Below are 23,403 nucleotides of genomic sequence, written 5' to 3'. Positions count from 1 at the left end.
GTTTCATGCCAGTCTCTGGTGTCCGCGCTGATAGCTGTGGCTTGCGCCTGTCTCTGGAGCTCGTTTAGGCGGTGTTCTGAATCCCCTCTCCTCGCACACCCCGAAACAATGGTCTCTTGCATCTTAGGCACTTCCAGACTTTTTTCCCGGACTCCCTTCTGGATAGCTATGGTGCACTAGCCCCCTTCAGGCTGTGTTCACGCAGCCAACCCCAGTCCTCTCCCTGGGATCTGACCTCCGAAGCCTGAGTCTAACCTCCCAGCCCCCACCCGCCCCAGCTTGTGAACAGACAAGCCTCTCGGGCTGGTGAGCGCTGGTCATCACCGATCCTCTGTGTGGGAATCTCTCCACTTTGCCCTCCGTACCCCTGTTGCTGCGCTCTCCTCCGTGGCTCCAAAGCTTCCCCCTGCCACCACCCATCTCCGCCAGTGAAGGGTCTTCGTAGTGTGTGGAAACCTTTCCTCCTTCACAGGTCCCTCCCAGAGGTGCAGGTTCCTTCCCTATTCTTTTGTCTCTGTTTTTTCTTTTGCCCACCCAGATACGTGGGGAGTTTCTTGCCTTTTGGGAGGTCTGAGGTCTTCTGCCGGCGTTCAGTAGGAGTTCCACATGGAGATGTATTTCTGATATATTTGTGGGGAGCAAGGTGATCTCCACGTCTTACTCCTCTACCATTTTGAAGGTCTCCCTTGGAATCCCTTACTGTTTATCACTAGAAGAAGGAGGTAGGGCCTAAATACTTGTATAGGTAAATGTTTCAATGAAATAATAGTTTGTATTTTAGTATGCATCATATTTGCTAGGTAGTATTATACCACAGTGCAATACACTTGTATGTGTGAAGTATTCATAAACTCAATAAAAATACAGCCAAAAGACAGCAGTATCAATGATTCCCACATTGTAGAGAAATATGACCCAGACATTTTATAAGATTTTATTTTCCAGTGTCAAGAACAGAGGTCACGTATGAAAGTATGCTGACAGGAGACAGTGTGTATGTGTGTTTGTGTGTACTTACACGTGTAGAAAAATGGCAGTGTATCAGTTGTCTACTGTTTGTAACAGACTACCCCCAAAATCTAGTGGATTAAAGTAACAATCACTTATACACTAATGATTCTTTAATTTTAGCTAGGTTCAGCTAGCGATTCTTCTGCTGATCTTGCTTGGACTCACTCCTGTATCTGTGGTCATCGGGGGGTTCAGTTGTGGCTGGAGGGTCCATAGTACATCACTTGCATGTCTGGGGCTCTTGCCTCAGGTTGCTTGGTTCTCTTCCATGTAGTTTCTCCAGCAGGATAGTTTGGTGGGAGTATTCCAAAAGAACATGTGCCAGTGTTCTAGTCCTTATTAAGTCTCTGCCTCTGTTGTATTTGCTGTGTTTTACTGGCCAAAGCAAGGCATATGGCCATACTGAGAGTCAGTGTGGGATCAGACTACACAAAGATGTGGCCACCAGAGGGGTGATTCATTGGGGGTTTTATTGTGGTGATAAGATCTCCTTCCAAAACGTTATGTTGAAAAGTTGATGATTCTTACTATTGCAGAACAAATGATCCATAATGTATGTTTCCCAACTTTATAAAATATATAGATGATATATGTAGATGATTTCAAGTATTACTCTGTTTAATGTTCTGTGCTATGGCATTCTAAACAATTAAAATTGTTTTCCTAAGATGTCATGACCTTGCAAGAGGGTAGAGGACATGTAGTGGAGCTGCATTACAGTTTGATAGTGTACTATGAATGCTCTACAGTGCTTGGGAGAATTTTGGTTAAAAACCTGAGCCTTAATTGCCAACTCTGCCATTTGCTAAATATCAGACAAACTCTAAACCTTTCTGTCTGAATTTCGTTTGCTATAATAGTTGATAGTAAGCATTTGAAGGACATTTACATACTTCTCCCGGTGACTGGCACATATTAAACCATGAAAAATGTATATATTATTATTATTTAATAGTAGTAGAGAAAATTTTCACTGTGTATTCTTCCTGGATTCTTCAATGACTCATCATCCAACTTCTTTACTAATTTAGAAATAATGAAATTATTGTTATATATGTTACATGTCGGTGCCACCACCACAAAAGATAATGAGCAGTTCATTTCAAGTTGGCTTCCTTTCCAACTGGATCTGCTGGCTTGCACAGACCTCTTTCTCCTAAGATTTCTCTCCTGAAATGAACTTGGGGATCATAAAAATTTTGTAGATATTTGTATATCCCTATCTCTTACCATCCTGCCTTTCATAAAGCCCAAGGTGACAGAGTGGTGGAAATCTGAGAATTTGGATTCAGGGAGAGCTGTGTGGAAATCCCACTACTGTCACTTATAGCTATATGACTCAAGTTTCAGTTTTTCATCTGTAAAATGGGAATAATAATATAGCATTAGCAGGGTTGTAAGAATTCGAAAAGATAATATTTTTAAATGGCCAGTAGAGAACTGGGCTAAATAAATGGTTGCCTTTGCAATTAATTTAAATGTGCTTTTGCAGGATTATGTGGATTCATTATCTAATCACAGTCTAAAAAAGGAGCCTTATGACACCTTGGTGTATAAGAATATTTCGGCTGCCAACGCTATCACTGTAAGTTTTAATCAAAGATTCCAGATAACTGTGATTACTTTGCATTTCTGTGTCAAGATTGCCTCAGGACATATCCAAGAACAAATAGCCTACTGTCGGGTGGAAATATGGAAACAGACTTCAGAACACTCGCATGCAGCTAGCTCACCATGACTGTTTCTCAGACACTTCAAAGCTACTCCAAAAAACATAAAAGACAGAAGGAGATACCAGGGAATATTTATGGAAAATAATCAAGAGAAGATAAATTAGCTTCAGAAGTGTTCTATAATAATTTTCAACGGATATGCCTTTTCAAATGAATGTAATAGTTTTAGAATTTTGAGGAAAACTGTACAAAGCAAAACAAATATCTCAGCAAATTAAACAAAACCCCATTTCTTCCCCTGTCGTAAAGACTTGACCTGATTATGTTCAGCCTATTTTAAAGTGACATTAACTCTTTAAAGCCTTCAGGTTACTATTTAATAAACTGCACATCTTCACTGCAATTAATAGAATCCTAGAAGACTGACAACATTAAAGATTTTTCTAAAAGCATCAGGATTCTGGAGGGCCATGGTATAGTGGGGGTGAAAGATATAATATCTACCTTACCAACCAACTTCAGGTTTCCTGGTTCCCTTTGGTCCAAAGTGACTGACCTGGGAGCTGGAGAATGCAGCCTGTGGAGCTCAGCACCTCTTAGATACAGAACTGAGCAAAGGAAGGGCTCAGAAGGAATCTGAGGGCAAATAGGTGAGACAAAAACTGGCACAGGAAGCCCAATCTAGAGGGGCTTATATTCTACCACAAGAAGAATGATGATCAACAGTAAACATTAAGTAAATTATTACATATCATGTTAGAAGATGATGAGTGCCAACAGGGAAAAAAAAAGAGCAAACCAAGAGGGATTGAAATTGCCAGATGGGAAGAAGAGATTAGGTTGCAGCGTTAGACAGGATTTCAGGGCATGTTTCATTGAGAAGGTGAGCAAAGACCTGGAAGAGGTGAGGAAGTCAACCACATAGTCATCCGGGGATGGAGCGTTCCAGGTTGAAGAAGCAGTAAATGCAAAAAACCCCTAAGGTGGAATGTGTTGGGCAGGTTCAGGGACAAGCAGGGAGGCCAGTGTGGCTGAAGCAGTGAGTGAGGAGGATGGTAGAAGAAAGGTTCAGAGGGCCAACTGGAGCTGTGTCACATAGAGGTTTACAGGCCATTATGAGAATTTTGGATTTACTCTGTGTGAAATGGAGAGCCTTGGCAAGGTTTTGAAGAAAGGGACATTGCATGACTTAGATTTTTACAAGATCCATCTGGCTGCTGAACCAGGAATGGTCTATAGGATGGAGGTGGAGGAGGCAAGGGTAGCAGCCCAGAAACCTGTTAGGAGGCTCCTGCAATAATCCTGGTGGGAGATGATGGTGGCTCAGTCCACGATGGGAACAGTGTTGGAACCTGAGATGGTCAGAAGTGTTTTACCCTGAGTATGTTTTGAATGTAGAGCTAACAGGATTTCCTAATGGAAGCTAACAAGGGCTTTTGGCATGTTTATTTTTGTGTAGTCCACCAGTGATTCCAAGTTTCTAATTATCAGATGAGCAATCAATTATAATCCTTCCCAGCTGCTCAAGGCAGCACACTGAAGCATGCACTGATACATTTGACCTTCCAGGCACGCTGGGACTGAGGCCGAAGGGGCAAGGAGGGGTGGGATTTGAACATGGACTCCTCTTGTAAGGAGCTAAGGAGGAATCGCCTCACAGACAATGAGGGACCGGTAGCTGACAGGGGAGGCTTACGGAGGTGAGAATGAAAGGTTGGGGTTCAGGCTGCTCTTGTCCCCTGAAACCTTTTATTTATCCCTATCCCTGTTTATAGGGTCTTACTCTTTCTTCATCAATACTGTAACTTTTACGTAAAAGGAACCTGAAGAGGCTCTAAACTTCAGTGGACATAATTCAACAAGTTACTCACCCAAACCTTAAGTGAGGTTTTTGGCCACCTCAGCCCTGAAGTTTCAAGACTTAAGAAATTCTTTATTCTCTTCAGAGGAGGTCTCTAGTTATCAGTTTGTTTCTTAAGCCAAATATTTAGGGATAAAACTTGGCATTCTCTTTAATCTGTTCAGTGCCACTGGGAGAGGTGTCACCAGCAGGTCTTGATGTTCACAATTCTTTCTTACCATGTGGCCTTCCATATCTTGCCCTCACTGCTGCAGCCTCCTCCAGGGGAACACTTTTTTGTTTGTCAAGTTTTCTAGTTATAAGCAACAAAACTAAATCTGATTATTTTAGCTGAAAACGAATTTATTGGAAGATAGCTCATAGGATTGATGGAAACACTGACGGATTAAGCTTAGGAATGGCAATCAGTAAGGCACTTGCAACAGGCAGTGCAGCAGAGGTCATGCCTCAGAGTAGCCTCTTTGGGTCCTGCTGGAGGCTTCCAGCCTCTGCTTGCTGACTGGAGCTGGCATAGCTCTGATCTGAGATTCCACATTAGATTCCAGTCACTGAGCATGTGCATCACACCTGCAAGATTTCCAGTCCCCAGTGGAAACACCAGTTGGCTAACCTTAGATTATATACCTTCCCTTCGTCTGAGGGCGAGGAGAGGAAGTTCCTGGGGATCAGAATAGGAGACTTCACTCACAAGGTACAACGAGGGATTTTCCTCCAGAAGAAATTATTTGGATGCTGAGTAGCAAAACATAATAATGAAATGAAATAATGCAACTGGAAACATTTAAAAGAAAATACATTTGCATAGAAAAGTGTAATGACTGCATATGCCTTGCATTTGCACTAACAGACTCACACCATGCTCTATCCTGATACTTTTCTATTTACAATATTATTACTGTTGACTTGGAAATTTTCTCCTTTCATAAAAATAAACTTTTAAGAGTTCTCCACTGTTAATCATCTTTCCCCCTCTTCTTGCTCAACTTTTATTTCTTCCAGTGCATAAGCATCCCTTTTTTTCTTTTCCTTTCTTTTTTTTTGCTTCTTTTCTTTTTGAATTTATATTCTGTTTCTCCCTACTTATTTTATCAAAATATCTTGCATATATCTTATTTTCCTTTCTTATCCTATTATAAGAAATGCACTAATTAGCACCTAAGTGAAGTCATGTAGTTCTGTTTATTTTCAATCCTCCTTCACCATTAACTCCCTCTCCATCCCCAGGCCTTGACCATTATCTCTTTCAGTGTTTTCTACCATTTCCTAGGTATCCAGGGGTTCCATGTATTCCAAAGAGATAGCAATCGACCTCAGAAAGGCAGTGCAGTACAGGGGCTAGGGGTGTGTCCTCTGGAATCAAACTGCTGTTATCAGTTGTATCATATAATAGTAATGATACCTACTTTATTGGGTTGTTAAGAAGTTTAAATGAGTTATTACTTGTTATGTATTTAGAACAATGCCTGTAACACAGCAAGCACAGTGTAGGTGTGAAGCTACTATTATTATTACTGTTTTCTGTATCAAAGTGTACCTGTTCCTTGTCCCGTTATTCCAAGGCCCTCTTCTCTGATTTCTAAAGTATTAAGATGATGTCACTATCATAATGTGGTCATGGATTTAAATGGTTTACGGTGTGATCTCAGTCAAGGCAACATATCTCTATTTTGACAGGAGGCTTACAGAGCTATGAATGTCTTAACCAAAAGAGGTGTTAATGTTTTTTTGGCATGCTGGTGAAGGTGCCCATTAAGGAAATGGGCCTTTAAGCCTTTTGATAGTCTTTGTAAGTAACACAGTAATGTCTAGTTTCCTTTATAATTAGAGCTTTTAAACTGTCAGGTATCTCTCCAACCCCAGACTGCAACATTTTATTTTGAAAATTTTCAAACACACAACAAACTTGAATGAATTTTACAGTGAATGCCTCTACTTCTACTGTAGATTCCTAGAATCTACATTGTCATTTCCCCTCCTATTTTGTGCATCATTAGATTTAGTTGTAGTAGGGAAGAAACATAGAAAGTGTAAAGAATATGAGCTTTACATTCAGAGGCCTATATTTAAATCCCTTTTCTTGGCTTGATTTCTTAAACTCTTTGAGTTTAGTTTCTTTAGCTATAAAATGTGAACACTAATACTTTAAAGTGTTGCTGTGAAAATCAAATGACATAGCTTAGGTGTATAATAAGCATTAAATAAATGTTAATTCTTTTTTGTATTTTTTACATTGTTTATTTATTGTAGTCATTTTAAAAATAATTACACTCCAGATCATTGGCCTTTCTTTAGTGTTTTCCATCTTTCAAATCTGTGAAAGAAATTGCACAACTGATTTAGACAAACATGTTGGAAAGTAGCTATTGTGGTAACTTATGGGTTAATCCTTTTTTATTATATACTTTCATGACCTTTGGGTATTCTGTTTAGCTTTTTGGAGTCTTCTCTGTCATTTCAAGTGAGATTTTATTATTTAAACCTCTTCTTTTATTTTCTCGGCATGCAGTTGGCATTGTTTTCTTTGCTTCAATATTTGAAACACATTGCCTCTGTTACTTTTTATTTTTGGTATATCCCTTATCTTTATGACCTTTTCCAAATATTTTATTTCTGCTTAAATTTTTTTCCTCATTTCTGTATGTGTGATCTGAGCTTATCAGTACCTGTATGCTTATTTTTTCTCCAATTCCCACTGCTCATTTTTGCCCCATCCATTCTTCTTTGCACTATTTCTTGATCTTATTCATGAATTCTGCAATCAGGAAGCACTTAAGTTATTTTCTGCCTAGCTCCCTTTTCTATTTGGAAAGAGGCAGGCATTTCTTCCATCGATCAAGCTGCTCCTCGTGCATTTTTATATGTTATTCTTATTGGTTTTGTAGCATTGGGGTACTATTCCTTTTCTAGCTCCTTCCAAGTTTTCAAGCCACATTATTGAAAGATGTTTTATCAGTGAATGTGATTCAATTTTCATTTGTTATTATACAGTTTTTATATGCTCCTGCATTTATCCTATCTAGTCTTTACCTTACCTGATCTACTGAATTCTAATTTTTCTTTACATAGAACATTTCAGAAACAAACAATTGAATTCAAAAAAACATTTGAATTCATTATTAGTAGGTTATTATTTTCAATTTAACTTTTGATAATAAATTCCTTTAAAGGGTGGCTTACCGTTAGATAAATTCTAATGGCTATGGTAGTTTATATTTCCATTTCTCATTTATATTTCACAAATATTTTAATTGTACTGGTGATAGATATTTGGCCTGTAGTTGTCGACCAAATAAGTATAGTTAACATTCCAATTATTTGGCATCCTTAACTATAAGAGACATCTATGAGTCCAAAAGTAAATAATATAACCCCAAATTTGAGAAATGCAAAAAATATCCCAGAAGATGTAAAGATGTAAAGGTACTATGTTCAGCAAAGCCCTCTAACCCCAGTGCTCTGTTCTTTCCTGACTCTTCACTTTGAGAACCTGTGGAATTTCATGGTTGGGAGCCCTCCTTCTAAGACTGTGATTCTGAGGAGTTTCTTACTTTCATGCTAATCCACACTCAACTTCCAGTAATTAGTCAAAATTACCCTTAAGTGCTCCAAAATTACCCTTAAGTTTTGTGGCTTCTACTCTTAGGTTAAAAGATCTTGCTGTGATTCTCTAGACTCACTTCTCTCTCCAGGTTTCAGGTGTGGCAGTTTGCCCTGCAACCTTAATTCTCTGTTGGGTCCAAGAAAATTCATTGATTTTCAGTTTGTTCAGTATTTTTCTTGTTGTGAGGATGGGAATGATGACTTCCAAGCTCTTTGCATGTTGGAGCTGAAACCAGACATCCAGGATTGTTTTTCAACAAATGGTGCTAGAACAATTAGACATCTATATGAAACAAAAAAGGATCTTGATTCATACCTTGCTTGCATCCATTTAAAAAATTAACTCAAAATGGATCATAGACCTCAATGTAAAACCTAAAACTATAAAACTTCTAGAAATAAACATGGGAGAAAATCTTTGTGATTTCAGGTCAGGCAGTTTTCTTAGAAATGACACCAAAAGCATGATCCATAAAAGAAAAATTTGATAAATTTGATTTCGTCAAGATTACAAACTTCTGTTCTCCATAAGGCACAGTTAAGAAAAATCAAAAGATAAGTCACCAAATGAGTAAAAATATTTCAAATACATACATCTTTTGTAAAGAACTAGTATCCAGAATGTAGAAAGAACTTTCACAATGCAATCACAAAAAATTGAAAAAAACAAAACAAAACTGATTTAAAAGTGAGTAAAAATTTGAATATACACTTTACCAAGAAGAGGGATGGGTGGCAAATAAGCATTTGTAATAAAATTCAAATTAAACCCACAATGAGATACCACTACACACTTGTTAGAATGCTTAAAATACAAAAACAAAACTGCTAGTACCAAGCACTAGCAAGGATGTGGAGCAACTGGAACTCTTACGTATTGCTGATGGGAATAGAAAACAGTATAGCTACTGTGGAAAACAGTTCACCAGTTTCTTATGAAGTTAAACATATACTTACCATAAGGTCTGGCATTACCACTCTTAGGTAATTTATTTAGGAGAAATAAAAAAAAATTGTACACTAATGTGTATAGCAGCTTTATTTGTAATAGCTCCTAAACTGGTAATAACCAAAATGTCTAGCACCTGGTAAATGGATATATCAACTGTGGTACATCCATAAAATAGAATACAACTCAACCATGAAATGAAATGGACTAGTGATACATGCAATGACATGGATGAATCTCGAAAATATTAAAGTGTTGGGTGAAAGAAGCCAGTTTCAAATGGTTATATACTGAATTATTCCATTTGTATGGCATTCTGGAAAATGCAAAAGAATGAGAAAGATAATAGATCAGTAGTTGTCAGATAATGGGAGTAGAAGGAGTGTCTTAGTTTTGGGGGCTGCCATAACAAAAATGCCATAGACTGGGTTGCTTAAAAATAATAGAAATTGGGCTTCCCTGGTGGCGCAGTGGTTGAGAGTCCGCCTGCCATTGCAGGGGACACGGGTTCGTGCCCTGGTCCGGGAGGATCCCACATGCCGCGGAGCGGCTGGGCCCGTGAGCCATGGCCGCTGAGCCTGCGCGGCCGGAGCCTGTGCTCCGCAGCGGGAGAGGCCGCAGCGGTGAGAGGCACGCATACCGCAAAAAAAAAAAAAAAGAAAATTGAAATTTATTTTTCATAATTCTAGAGGCTGGGAAGTTCAAGATCAAGGTGCTGGCAGATTCAGTGTCTGGTGAGGACCCATTTCGTAGTTTATAAACGGCAATCTTTTTTCTGCGTTCTCACATGGTGGTAGTGGCTGGGGAGTTCTCTGGGTTCTCTTTCATAACGGCACTAATTCCATTAATGAAAAATATACCCTCAGTACCTAAGACCTCCCAAATACCCCACCTCCTAATCGCATCATATTTGGTATTACATTTCAACATGAATTTTGGGAGGATAAAAACATTCAATCTATAGCAGGAAGGACTTAACTACAAAGAGACACAAGGGAATTTTATGGAGTGATGGACCTGTTTTATTTGTTGGTTTGGTGAGGTTTACACAATTCTATGCAGTTATCAGAACTCACAGAACTGCTTGTAGAACTGAATACTAAAAAGTATGAATTTTGTTATATATATAAATTGTGCATCAGTAAATATGACTGAAAAAAGAAGTCAATAAACAATCTATAAAATTAAAGCCAAGAGTTGCAAAAAAATTTAGTATAAAATACACATCATATCCTACTTTTCATTTTCATTTTCTAAGTATTGTCCTTAGGGCCAAACATCTGATATATGTAATTCATGCGGCTTTTTTCCTCCTTTTTGTAATGCCACCAACCTTCATATTTGAAGAGATAATATTTACTAAAGAACTGTTAATACAGTAGCATATAAAGCTCTTTTTATATTACTAAGGTTTCCAGTAAATATGTTTTAATGGGTATCATCTGCTATAGTCTCCTCTATCTGAACAATAATGATGGCTCCACGTGGTTCTCAAGGGTTATAATTTCAAATTAACCATGAAGTTAGACATGCTTTATTCTGTATGTCCACTGTCTATCACTTTGAGAATACACAGCCATTTATTTTGCTTCTACTGTTTTATTCATGAGGCATAATTTTAGTGGTTCACATGTGGAATCTTTTAATCACAATTGTTAACCCAGGGATGTGGAAAGGCACTGTGGAAGCTGATTGGGTTTTTTATTTAGTTCTTCAACTCTAAAAGTTGGCGATCCAATGCTGAATCTTTCTCAAGGAAAAAAAAAGTACATGTGCCTATAGAATAGTTAAGGATTAAAGCAACTTGGATTTTCCTTTTTCTATGATTTTAGGGTATTTCAAGACTTGTTAAAAGCTGTATCTCCCGTAATACTCTAATCCAGCAATTCAGTTTCATTTTAAGTGATTTGGTCTTTGAACAATTCTTCATCCATAGGTTTCAATGTAAAGTGGAGACTAATTATCCTTATAATGAACTTGACCAGTTCTCATGACTTTCCTACCATGGGAGTGAGACTGGCAGTAAACAACCTATAGGAATTAATTAATCTAATAGAGTATTTACAGCCCTGTTGCATTAGTTTCTAATACCACAAATTGAGTGTTATAAATAAAAGAAATCTATTGTCTCACAGTTCTGGAGTTTAGAAATCCAAGATCAAGCTGTTGGCAAGGTCACACTCCCCTCTGAGGGCTCCAAGGAAGGATCAGTAGCAGGCCTGTCTCCTAGCTTCTGGTAGTAGCCATGGTTTGGGGCAGCAAAACTCTAATCATCACATGGTGTTCTCGCTGTGTGCATGTCTGTATGCAGATTTCCTCTTTTTATAAGTATACTAGTCATGCTGGATTAGGAACCCACCCTAATCCGGTATGATCTCATCTAGTTATGTCTCCAATGGCCCTATTTCCAAATAAGGGCACATTCTAAGGTACTGGGGGTTGGGACCTCAGCATATGAATTCTGTGGGGGAGACACAATTCAACCTATACACCTGTATTCATACTCGATGTCAGAGAAAGACGTTTTAGTGAAGCCGGCCAGCTCTTCTGACACAGGATTTCCGTAGCATGACTGCAGACTATTGTAAAAACTAAGGAAAGAACATTAGAAATAGATGACTCCACTGATTTGATCTGATGTCATTTGAGTTGAGTTGATTTTTCATTGAAGTATAGTTAACATGCAATATTATGTTAGTTTCAGGTGTACCACCTAGTGATTAGACATGTAAATATATTATGAAATGATCACCATGATAAATCTAGTAACCATATGTCACTATACAAAATTATTACAGTATTATTGACTATATTTCCTATGCTGTATATTACATCACCACAACTTTCTTATTTTATAACTGGAAGTTTGTATCTCTCAATCCACTTCACCAGTTTCACTTAACTCCCCATCCATCTCCCCTCTGTTTAGTCTTTGTATCTGTGAGTCTGTTTCTGTTTTGTTTGTTTGTTCATTTGTTTTGTTTTTTAGATCCTACACATAAGAGAGATCATATGCTATTTGTCTTTCTCTGTCTTATTTCACTTAGCATAATACCCTCTAGGTCCATCCCTGTTGTCACAAATGGCAAAATTTCATTCTTTTTTATGGCTATTCATTTTTTCTCTTTCTATCTATCTATCTCACATCTTTATCCATTCGTCTATCGATGGACACAGTTTGCTTCCATATTGTGGCTATTGTAAATAATGCTGCAGTGAACATAGGAGTTCATATATCTTTTCAAATTAGTGTTTTTGTTTTCTTTGGGCAAATGCTTAGAAGACCACTTCATTGATTTTAGTGTTTAGAGGAGGCCTTCAAAGTTTTGTTATCATATCTGCTTAACAAATAAGAAACTGTGTTTTTTGTCATTAGTGATATTATATTCCTATTTCTGTTTCTCTTTGAGTTAAGCTGTTCTTGAAGCAATTACAGAGACAGATCAGATCTTTATGACAGAAGATTAGTAGCTAATGCTTGTGTTTCAATTTTTCCTTTGTTCCAATAAAATGATGAAAAAGATTAACTTATACCTTTAGAAGATTATTCTGTACTATAACAGTTTGCTTTGTCCAAACTCCTTATCATTCCATGAAGTTATTATTATTAGCTTCTGGTCATTAAAGCTTTTCTCCTCTCTTGTTTTCACAGCATGTTGTAGCTTTGGTCCTTGACTACAAAGGTTTGATAAGAAAATGTATAGGAAAGGAAATGTAGGAAAGCTCACATGCTAGATATAAAATGTCAGCCAAGCTTCTGCTGCCCCTGCTTTGGTTGGCATTTTTCAGTCAGTGTGCTGGGTGTTATTTCACTGCTTTTATTTTACTTTATTTATTCTCTCTTATTTGTCTACTAAAATTTAGTAGACATTTTCTCTTTTTAAAATTCTCTTTTCATAGACTATTTAGAAACACTCTTGTTTCTCTATTCATTTTATTTTACTCAGAATAATTAGTTAAAAAATATTTCCTCCATGTTCTCACTGTGTACGTTGATATTATCTATCTGCACATATTTTCTTTCTTTTGCTCCTTTCAGACTTTTTGAACTTTTCAGGTGAAACTGAACTCTACTTTTGGTGACAATGTAACTATATAGACAGGAATGATTACTTTCTCTGTTAGATCAAAACAGAGGGCTTAGGTAAGTTGTTTTAAGACTAGGCACAAATGGGATCTTTCACTGTTTTAGGTCTGGTCCTCAGGCAGCCAGAAAGTCACTAAAGATCATTCAACTGTTACAGAATTCTCTCTGGGGAGTCATTGCTCCTAACATTCATTCATTCAGGTCATTCAGGATGTCCACCCTGCAAAGGGAAGCTGAGTAGTGCTTCTGTGTAAAACAGAAAAAGTAAATGAACACTGGTCCACTTAAGGATTCTGTTTTTTAAACAAAGGCCAGAACAGGTCTTTAGTTTCCTAGAGGACAAGAACCACGCAATTTTTCATTTGATGTGGCACCTAGCCCACTGTACTGTAAGCATTCTCTAAGGACCAGATCAAACAATTAACCACTGCTTCTTGAATTCACATTCTTCTGGATCATTTGACTCCCCATTCACATAGACTCAGTAGAAATTGACTGTGAGGTTCTTTATTTAAGATCCTCACTCGCTTCTGTGTCTTGGTTTAAAAAAAAAACAAAACCCACTAAGGGTTAATGAAGACTTCCTCTAGTCATGAAGAAGAATCCCCCCGTCCCTACTCTTGACAGGATGTCAAAGAGGCGCATGGAAAAGTAGAACAGGTTTCAAATCCTGCTCTTGAGAACACAGTGGCTCCATGGAGATGCTTCAGGATGGCAAAGTACTCACCACCTAACAGTTAAAATTTTAATTGTCTGAGGAACTTTTCATTTTGTATAATGATATATATTATATCAAATTTATTAAATGATACATATTATAAATATATATCATGTATCATTTTACATAAAAGAATTCTGTTTCAATACTATTTTAAAAATTAAGTGCTAAGAACGTTTATGTCATATATGTGCCTTAATATTTTGGTTATTATAACAAAAAGTAATAGAGGTGAGGAAAAAAAGAGCCTTCTCCTAGACTTTTTTTTAAAAGGAAAGAGTTGAACTCTATTCCTTCCCAACCAGACTGTGAGTTCCCATAAGCATTTCTTTGTAATTTTTATTACTTGTTTTTTCTTTAGTATTTGCTAATTCCCCATGGCTAGCACATTGTAGGCACTCCACAAATTTGTATTCGATGAGTAACTGAATGAATCGGTGAAGGTGCCAATAAACAGACAAGCTAACCATCTTAGCTCTAAGATCCTCTAATACTCTGTTTTGTTATGCTCAACCAGCCACCAACAACCTGACTTTGGACAAGATGGCTAACGTGAAAATGAAAGAGCTGTACTAGAGTTGGGCTGAGTGCAGCTTTCTCCTGTCTTGTTGGAAATTTGGAAGTGCTATTCTCGCTCTGCCCTGATTCTGAGCAGCAATGAACTAGTATACATGGGGTAGCAAATAGGCCAGCAAATATTACCCTTTCATCTTGAGTCATAAAAGTTGGCATTTTTTTGATTTTTGACATTGAACTTCGTCTTCGTGACAGCACTCGACCCCTAGCTTCCTACATGACATGTGGGACAAAATCCAATACAGCAAAGTCCCATATGATTCCTTTCTGCATGCGAATGCAATAATAGAATTGGTGAGGAAATTCCTCTATTTTTTACTATACATAGATACAAAACTACAAATAGAGAGAGAAAGAATGACACAATTATACACTGCCAAAGAGGTATGTGTTATATCAAGAACCAGAACCGGCATATTTTTCATAATTTTTGGCTAGTAGCTCATATATATATCAAAATATGCACGTACCATATGATAATATCATGAAAAGTTTAACCTTCCATTTCAGTTAACAGTTATTTATTTAACAGGGCAATATGTATACATCAAATATAAAAAGGGGTCAAGATGCAGGCTTTGACTTTAAGACGCCCCGCAATTCAATAGTGGAGGTAAGATAGAACACAAATAATTATAATTAAGAACAAATAAGAAAAGTACAAATAATTCATGTGGAATTGAAGAGCAGAAACTAGTTCATGTAACTGAAATTCCTAAAAAGGATGACATTTAGGATGGACATGAAGGGATAAGATTTTGTTTGGTGGGGAGCAAAGGGATTGGAGAAAGAAGTGCATGAGCGGAGCTGTGCCAGTGGGGAAGTGGTCTATGTTTTGAAATAGTGAATTTTTGAATATTCACTATTTTAGAATAGTTGAATGCATCTGGATCTAAGGTATACTTGGAGAAGTGGTAGGAAATGAAGTTAGAAAGACAGGGTGGCCTTACTGCAGCAGGGCCTAAATATTAAGTGAAATGCCCAGACTTCATTGACTTGGAAATGTGGAGCCACTGAAAGGGTTTGAGGAAAAGAAGAGTAGGTTTGATGCTATGGTACAAGAAATATGGTCTGGCAGATAGGAGGGTAGAGAGAGATAAGAGGGGAGAAGCTGAGTTGTGCATTATTGCAATACTCTAGCTCCTGGATTAGTGAGAGGGATTGGAGAGTTAGTAAGAATGTAAGAAGTGTTACATAGAGTCCAGTTAGGAAACAAATGGCACATTCAATTTGGGTCACTGGAGGAGAGTTTAATAAAAGTACTGTTTTCAAAGGTGTGATTGGTTGGCTTGGGGGAAACCATAAGGGATAGATAATGTAGTTCTTTGGGACTTGTTAGAGCAGGGACCATCACCATTGCTAGGTCTGAAGTGGTGTGGGACAGAAGCGTTATCAGAACCCAGGAAAGAATTGCATGGAGCAGAAAGCCTGTAGTAGAAAGAGGCAGCTGGTCCAGAGCAACTTCAGGGTAAATATCCTGGGCTTATTCTCCTCTCCACTTCCACTTTCTTGTGAGGTCTCCCCCACTGACCCCCACAACTTGAAGCCAGAGGTCAAGAGAGCTGCTAATGTCTTCCATTTGGGTCAGCCTCCAGGGCACACAGCAGGATGGACAGTGACCTGGAGGGCAAAGGAGAGCTGTCCTGAGTAGTTAGAGATGAATGCAGGGCACTTTAGCTGAGATGCCAAGCAGACAGTTGAAAATGCAGATTTGGAGCACAGTGGGAATGTTGGGCTCAGGAGGAGGAGGAGGTTTGTTTTGCTGAAGTTATGAGAGTGGATGAGATCATGGGGAAGGAGAATATACAGGAAGAAGGGATAAATTCACAGGATAGAACTTTCAGGGAAAGCTGTGTTTAGAAGCTGAGAATGAAGAGGAGACAATAAAGAAGGTAGGAGGGGCTTCCCTGGTGGCGCAGTGGTTGAGAGTCCACCTGCCGATGCAGGGGACACGGGTTCGTGCCCCGGTTCCGGGAGGATCCCACATGCCGCGGAGCAGCTGGACCCGTGAGCCATGGCCGCTGAGCCTGCGCGTCCAGAGCCTGTGCTCCGCAGCGGGAAAGGCCACAACAGTGAGAGGCCCGCATACCGCAAAAATAAAAAAAAAAAGAAGAAGGTAGGAGGAGTGGAAGGAAACAAAACCAGGTGCAAAGAATGATGGGGATCAAGGAGAGAGCAGGCATCAGGGAAGAGAAAGAGCAGAAAGGAAGCCTGAGGCAGAAACATTTTAAAGAAAGGTGGTGCAGAGACACTGTCATCGGCTCTTTGCCAATTTAGGGTAAACAGCTGGCTTTATCCATGCTGATGAGAACTCCCATTATGGTTGTGTTTTGGATTTGGGGAGATAGCAAAGAGAATAACAATGACTGTGGTTAAAGTGAAGGAGTTGAAGCCAAAAATGAATAATCATATCTTCACTTCTCCATTTCATTCTGTTTTCTTCGTAGTCCTTCCTCCCGCTTCTCCTCTTCCTTCTCTTCTTCCTCTTTTGCGTGTATTGAGCATCTATAATATACCAGACACTTTACCTACTCAGAGCATTCCCATTTCAAAGCAGTGGAGTCTGGTAGATATCCGCATCACACATGAAAGAAAGTGTCAAAGAGCTCATGAATCTCTTGCCCATGATCATGCATTTAGTAACGATTAGACTCATTTTCAAAACCACAACCCTCAGACTCCAAAGCTGTGTACTCTTTTCAGAGTATCAATCACTGTATTTGACACGTAGGAGTTACTCATCAGCTCACTGAAGAAAGGATGAATGAAGTGTGGCATAGAATACTGCATAAGAGACAGGCAACCTGGGTTCCAGTGCTAGCTATGCTGTTAAATACAATGTAACTTCTCTGTTAAAAAGAAAACAAAACTTGCTTTTAACTGTTCTAAAAATACTCATGTCATGAAAACACTTTCCTTAGAGAAAGCTGCTATATAAATATGAGATGAATTATGGCTGTTTTCCATAATGTGAATATTGGAGTCAGATTAAATATCTTCTTTGTAAGGGCCTTAGAGTAAAATATCTTTTTTTTTTTTTTTAAGTTTTTGGCTGCACCCCACGGCATGTGGGATCTTAGATTCCCAACCAGGGATTGAACCCACGCCTGCTGCATTGGAAGGCAGAGTCTTAACCACTGGACTGCCGGGGAAGTCCCAGAATAAAAAATCTTTATCACGTCATCGTTGCTGATTTTGCCCCAAGGACATGGATGACGTAATTCTATATGCTTTGTCATGTGCCATGTTCATTTTTCAGCTTACAGTATATAAATCAAGATATTGCCAATTACTCACAATGTGATCATAGTAAATTGTTGTGAAATCAGTGGCATCTGAGAGTTCAGGCCAAAAGATAAGGCAGGATCCTGTGCAAATAAGGAATGATGGGAGCCCTCTGACCAAGGCCCTTCCTCAGAGGAAAAATGAAAGCACCCACTGTTCTTCCTCTTTGCTGAAAAATCAGAACTGAGCAATCTGGTCTGTTCTTGAAATGTTTGCCTTAAATAGGAAGTGTCCATATTTTTTTTTAGCATCCCCGCCAACACAAGTAACACTTAGCCTTCCATTCATGAACTTTTGCTATATTGTCAAGAGAACACCGTCTGTCTACCATGTAACATTTAATAATGATTTTGTGACTTTTTTGGTATCAAATGCATTAAAATGACAGAAATTATTGGATAAATAACTTGATCACCTTTTAAAACTTGCAATTCAGCCAGTACATAAATTTTCTCATTTTTTTTCTCCATTACTGTTTCTCTTTAGCAATCCCTTCAGTTCTATGTAGTTCTGCATAGTGCTGTCCTTAGACTACTTGGGACATATTGTAGATAACCAACATCCTTGTACAACCAGCACTTGTAAAGTAGGAAAGTGACACATTTTTATTATCCTCACAGCACAATCAGAAAATGACACCCAGAAATGTTAATTAATTTATTTAACATTGAGATAAATGTGGACTTAGGGGGGACAAAGAATGACCCAGTATCCAAGTAACAAGTCCAGTGCTCTAGAATTCACCAATTAGTCTGACTATGTTCAGAGCACTGTACTCTTTCATTACAGAAATAGAATATTTTCCACACCCACTTTTGGATATACCAATCCATGGGTTAAAACTGATGTGGCTGTGGAGTTGAAAGGTCTGAGGTTTTCTAGATCTCTAACCTTATTTTTGTGTTCATTTACAGATACTTTCACAGTTAGAGTTTTAATTCCCTTCTGTTTCTTCTATTGCAGATCTCATACTAACTTCAAAAAAAGGCTTATTCAGGGGAAGAATGAAGTCATTCTTACATATTGCTAAAAATGAAAAACTCAGTATTACTTTAGAACTTTTCATCTATGATGAATTTTGAGGGAAGTGTTAGGAGTCAAGTGAGAGCAAATTTTTCAAGCAAATAACGTTCATATATGATTGAAGAATGAAAATGCAAAGAAAGTCCAAATGATTATGACTTCTTTGAAGTAGTAGACCCTAAATTCATTTTATGACAAAGGAACGTGTTAATTAGATCAAAGATGTTAATGTGAAAGGTTTTAGAATATATAAAATGAAGTGATTTTCTCCTGACCTCATAGTCTTCTCAGTTATCTACATGGACAACTTTTGTAAGCAACCAGATTATTTATTCAGCAAAAATAATTTTTAAAGGGTTTGTGTTGGCATATTTTGTCTTCAGTGAGAATCTACAATTATTTAATATAGTACCCAGCATAGGCATGATGAACTGGGTGGTTGGGATCCAGACAAAAGGAGAATCAAATCCTAAAAACGGAGAAATTAACTGTAAGGTGAGCATAGTGATATAACTGTTATTTCTGGGTAAGTCAGTATTAATATATCAAGCTCATAATCATACACATGAATTAAAAAGTGGATGATAACTGTCATGCATCATTTGGAAATAATGACAATTATGTGTTTGTTTGAAGCTGCTAATTGATATATTAAAAAACAATTAAGTGCCTTCTATGCCCAGTCATTGCGTTAGGCACTGAGACTCAATTCATGCTACTAGCCCTCGTGAGCTAGCAATCTCTGGATCTTTGCAGAAAAGATTCAGTACAGTGTAAGTTTTGACTGAAAAGAGAGTTGAATTGCAAAAGAAACAGGGAATAAAAACTTAGAGATATTTGGAATTTTACCTGAAAAGTTCTTACTTTTCTTTTTGGAATAATTTGGAGATAACTACATTTGATTTGGGGTTGGAAGAATCTAGAAGTACCCTCTACACATGCTTCTTCTGTGTGGTTTCTTCAATAGCAATGCTTGCCTCTTCTACCTCAGGATCAAGGGAAGGGATGAGACTGAACACACTGCGAAAGCATTTTCCGCCTAGACTGTTAGCATTCCATTCTAGAGCCAGTGAGCAGACCTAAAGCACATCTATTATTGCTGAGGTTTATCTTTGTGGATGGGGTTAAGAAGGCAAGAGAAGACAAAATATCACTGAGGTTTGGAACTCTAAGAGTCTTAAAATTCTTCTAATTTGATTTCTAATTTTTCGGAAAAGGGCAACATGTTTCTGGTCAGAGTTAATTAAATGGAGGTGGAACCAGAGTGTTGGGCTCAGGGATGGGAATTCAGTGTCTGTTCTGGGACCACACTTCTCTTCACAATGATTGGCAGAGGCAGTGTTGAGGGAAGAGAAGCTTTAAATAGGTAGGGTCGTGGAGCCCAGAGCTTCTTTCATCCTTCCATAGGATTTATTTTTTCTTCCTGCATCTTCATCTCTGAAAGACACAGTCCTTTTTAAAACTTCTAAATTAAAAAGAAAATTTAAATTGAGATATAATTGACGTACAACATTAGCTTCATGTGTACAACATGATAATTGGATATTTGTATGTATTGCAAGATGATTACCATTCATCACCATGTATAATTGCAATTTTTTTTCTTGTGATGGGAACTTTTAAGATTTACTCTCTAAAGAACTTTCAAATACGTAATACAGTATTATTAACTCTAGTCACCATGCTGTACATTACATCCCCATGACTTACTTATCTTATAACTGCAAGTTGGTACCCTTTGACCCTCTTCACCCATTTCGCCCAGCCTCCAACCCCCACTGCCAGCAACTACCAATCTGTTCTGTGTATCTATGAACTTGACTTTTTTGTTTGTTTAGATTCCACATATAAATGAGATCATATGGTATTTGTCTTTCTGTGTCTGACTTATTTCTCTTAGCATAATGCCCTCAGGTTTTGTCCATGTTGTCGTAAATAGTAGGATTTCCTTCTTTTCCTATGACTGAATAATATTCCATTATATTTAATCACACCTTCTTTATGCATTCATCCATCAATGGACAGTTAGATTGCTTCCATATCCTGGTTATTTTAAATAATGCTGCAGTGAACATGGGGGGGTGCATATATCTTTTTGAGTCACTGTTCTCATTTTCCTTGGATAAATACTCAGAAGTGGAATTACTGTATCACATGATAGTTCTATTTTTAATTTTTCGAGGAACCTCCATACCGTTCTCCATAGTGGCTGCACCAATTCACATTCCTACCAGCAGTGCAAGAGGGTTCCCTTTTCTTCGCATGCTCACCAACACTTTTTTCTTGTCTTTTTGATAATAGCCATTCTAACAGGTGTGAGGTGATACATCACTGTGGTTTTCATTTGCATTTCCCTGATGACTAGTTATGATGAGCCTCTTTTCATGTACCTGTTGGCCCTCTGTATGTCTTCTGTGGAAAAATGTTTATTCAGATCCTCTGCCCATTTTTTATTGGATTGTTTGGGTGGTTTTTTTTTTTTTTTTTGGTGGTACACGGGCCTCTCACTGTTGTGGCCTCTCCCGTTGCGGAGCACAGGCTCCGGACGCGCAGGCTCAGCGGCCATGGCTCACGGGCCTAGCTGCTCCGCGGCATGTGGGATCCTCCCGGACCGGGGCACGAACCCGTGTCCCCCGCATCGGCAGGCGGACTCTCAACCACTGCGCCACCAGGGAAGCCCTGTTTGGGTTTTTCTACTAATGAGTTTTATACTCTTATACACTTTGGATATTAATCGCATATCAGATATATGATTTGCAAATGTTTTCTTTCATTCAGTAGGTGGCCTTTTCATTTTGTTTATGGTTTCCAGCTGTGCAAAGCATTATTTTGAAGTGTAGTAGAACAGACACTGGCCTGGGAGGAGCAACAGTCATAGATTAGTTACTAGTTACTTATAGAACCTCAAGCTAATTTCTTTGGGCTTCAATTTGCCAAATCTGTAAAATAAGAGCTTGAATCAGAAGATTTCTAACATCTTATTTCACTTAAAAGTGCCATATTGGGTTCTATTTTCATTTGGAGTCAGTGCTACTGGACATATTAAAAACATCATTGTCTCATGCCTAAAAATGAAACAGCAACACAGTCTGGGAGGGCCTTGATTAGATTCAGGAGGTCTCCTGGTCTTGGTAAAGAAGAATGTTGTTTAAACATGTGAAGAAAGTTAACAGATGCTGCTAGCCTAGTATTCTGAGCATTTACATACATAACTACTCCTGAGAAAAGTAAAAAATATCCTTTCAGTAAGCTTCCTGGGACAGCATGAATGTCTAAGCTACTTTCTTAGAATAAAGCTTCCACAGATAAAAAAAAAATTCTGTTTTTTGTTGACACTGAACCATTCTCTGACAGTATTACCTGTCTGCATGTTTTATCTCCTCTATCAGAAGTGTAAACTCCTGAAAGCCAAGATAGAATCAAACACAAATTTGTATTCTCTACATTAAATGCATTCTCTACTGCCTTCCATATAATATGTGCTCAGTAAATGCTATTGAATGAATGATGGTAGGATAAGTGAATAGGTGTTGAGATATAGCTTGAAGGAAGAACTGTGTAAGGTAATAAGGACAACCACAAATTGGTATCCATTGGCTCAGTCTGTCTACTGCTAAGATCAGCATTTTAAATCAGATTTTGGAAATCTGGAAAAGGTGAAGAGAAAATGAGGACTGATTTCAACCTTGAGGGAATAGGCCATGTAAGAAAAGGCTCAAGGTAGTAGTCTTACCTAAATCAAACAGATTATTTGAAGAAATAAGGACTACACTCAATTATGTATGAATGTGTGCTATTATCACCTTTCATAAGGGTAGACAAAATTAAAATTTGGTTTATGGTAAATATTTTTGGAAATATTTGAATTTCATGTCATATATTAACTCAGGCTGAAAATGTGTCACTGAAATCTTATGCTTTCAGTTTACAGCATGCTTTTGTATATTTCATTTGTTCTCATTTTATTCTCAGAAAATATCCAGAGAGGCAGTAGAATAGATATTCTTTTCATTTCAGGGAAAACAAATCTTCAGCTCAGAGAGGTCTAGTACTTTCCCAGTGACTCATGATCAGCAAGGGGCAGATGGAGCCAGGTTTCCTGACTTTCACTGTAGTGGGCCACTCTGCCTAAGAGGTAGGAATGGAGTCACTTCCTGTTTAAAAACTTTAGGTTCTCAAACATTATGTGGTACATCCTTCATGCATAATTAAATGTTATATCTGTATCAGTCTTTTGGATCACATCTGGTTAGTATTAACAATATCTTGTATTTATATAACTACACTAAATGTACAAAACAAGTTTAAAGCCATAATTATGAGATCTCTTAATCTGAATTCATTTTCCTAGAATTCACTTGATTCTGAATTTTTGAGAATAAAGTTGTGACAATAGTCCACATTGCTATGCTGATCGGTTAATTCCCTCTTTCTGCCTTTAAATGCTTTAAATTTGTCAGGAAAGGCACTTTCTCTCGCTGATTTGCCTCCTTACTTCAAAAGAGGAAGCAGGAGCCCCTTGAGAGAAATGGCTTGGGTGCACAGCATGAGCTGTCCGATCTAGCTGGAAGCGGCAGTTCAGGCAAAAAGAAAAACTAAGAATTTCAGTTGCCATCAGGA

The sequence above is a fragment of the Orcinus orca genome, chromosome 12 (assembly GCF_937001465.1).
Source record: "Orcinus orca chromosome 12, mOrcOrc1.1, whole genome shotgun sequence".
In the NCBI taxonomy this organism is placed as follows: Eukaryota; Metazoa; Chordata; class Mammalia; order Artiodactyla; family Delphinidae; genus Orcinus; species Orcinus orca.
The sequence above is the reverse complement of the archived record's forward strand: the minus strand, read 5'-3'. Positions refer to the sequence as shown.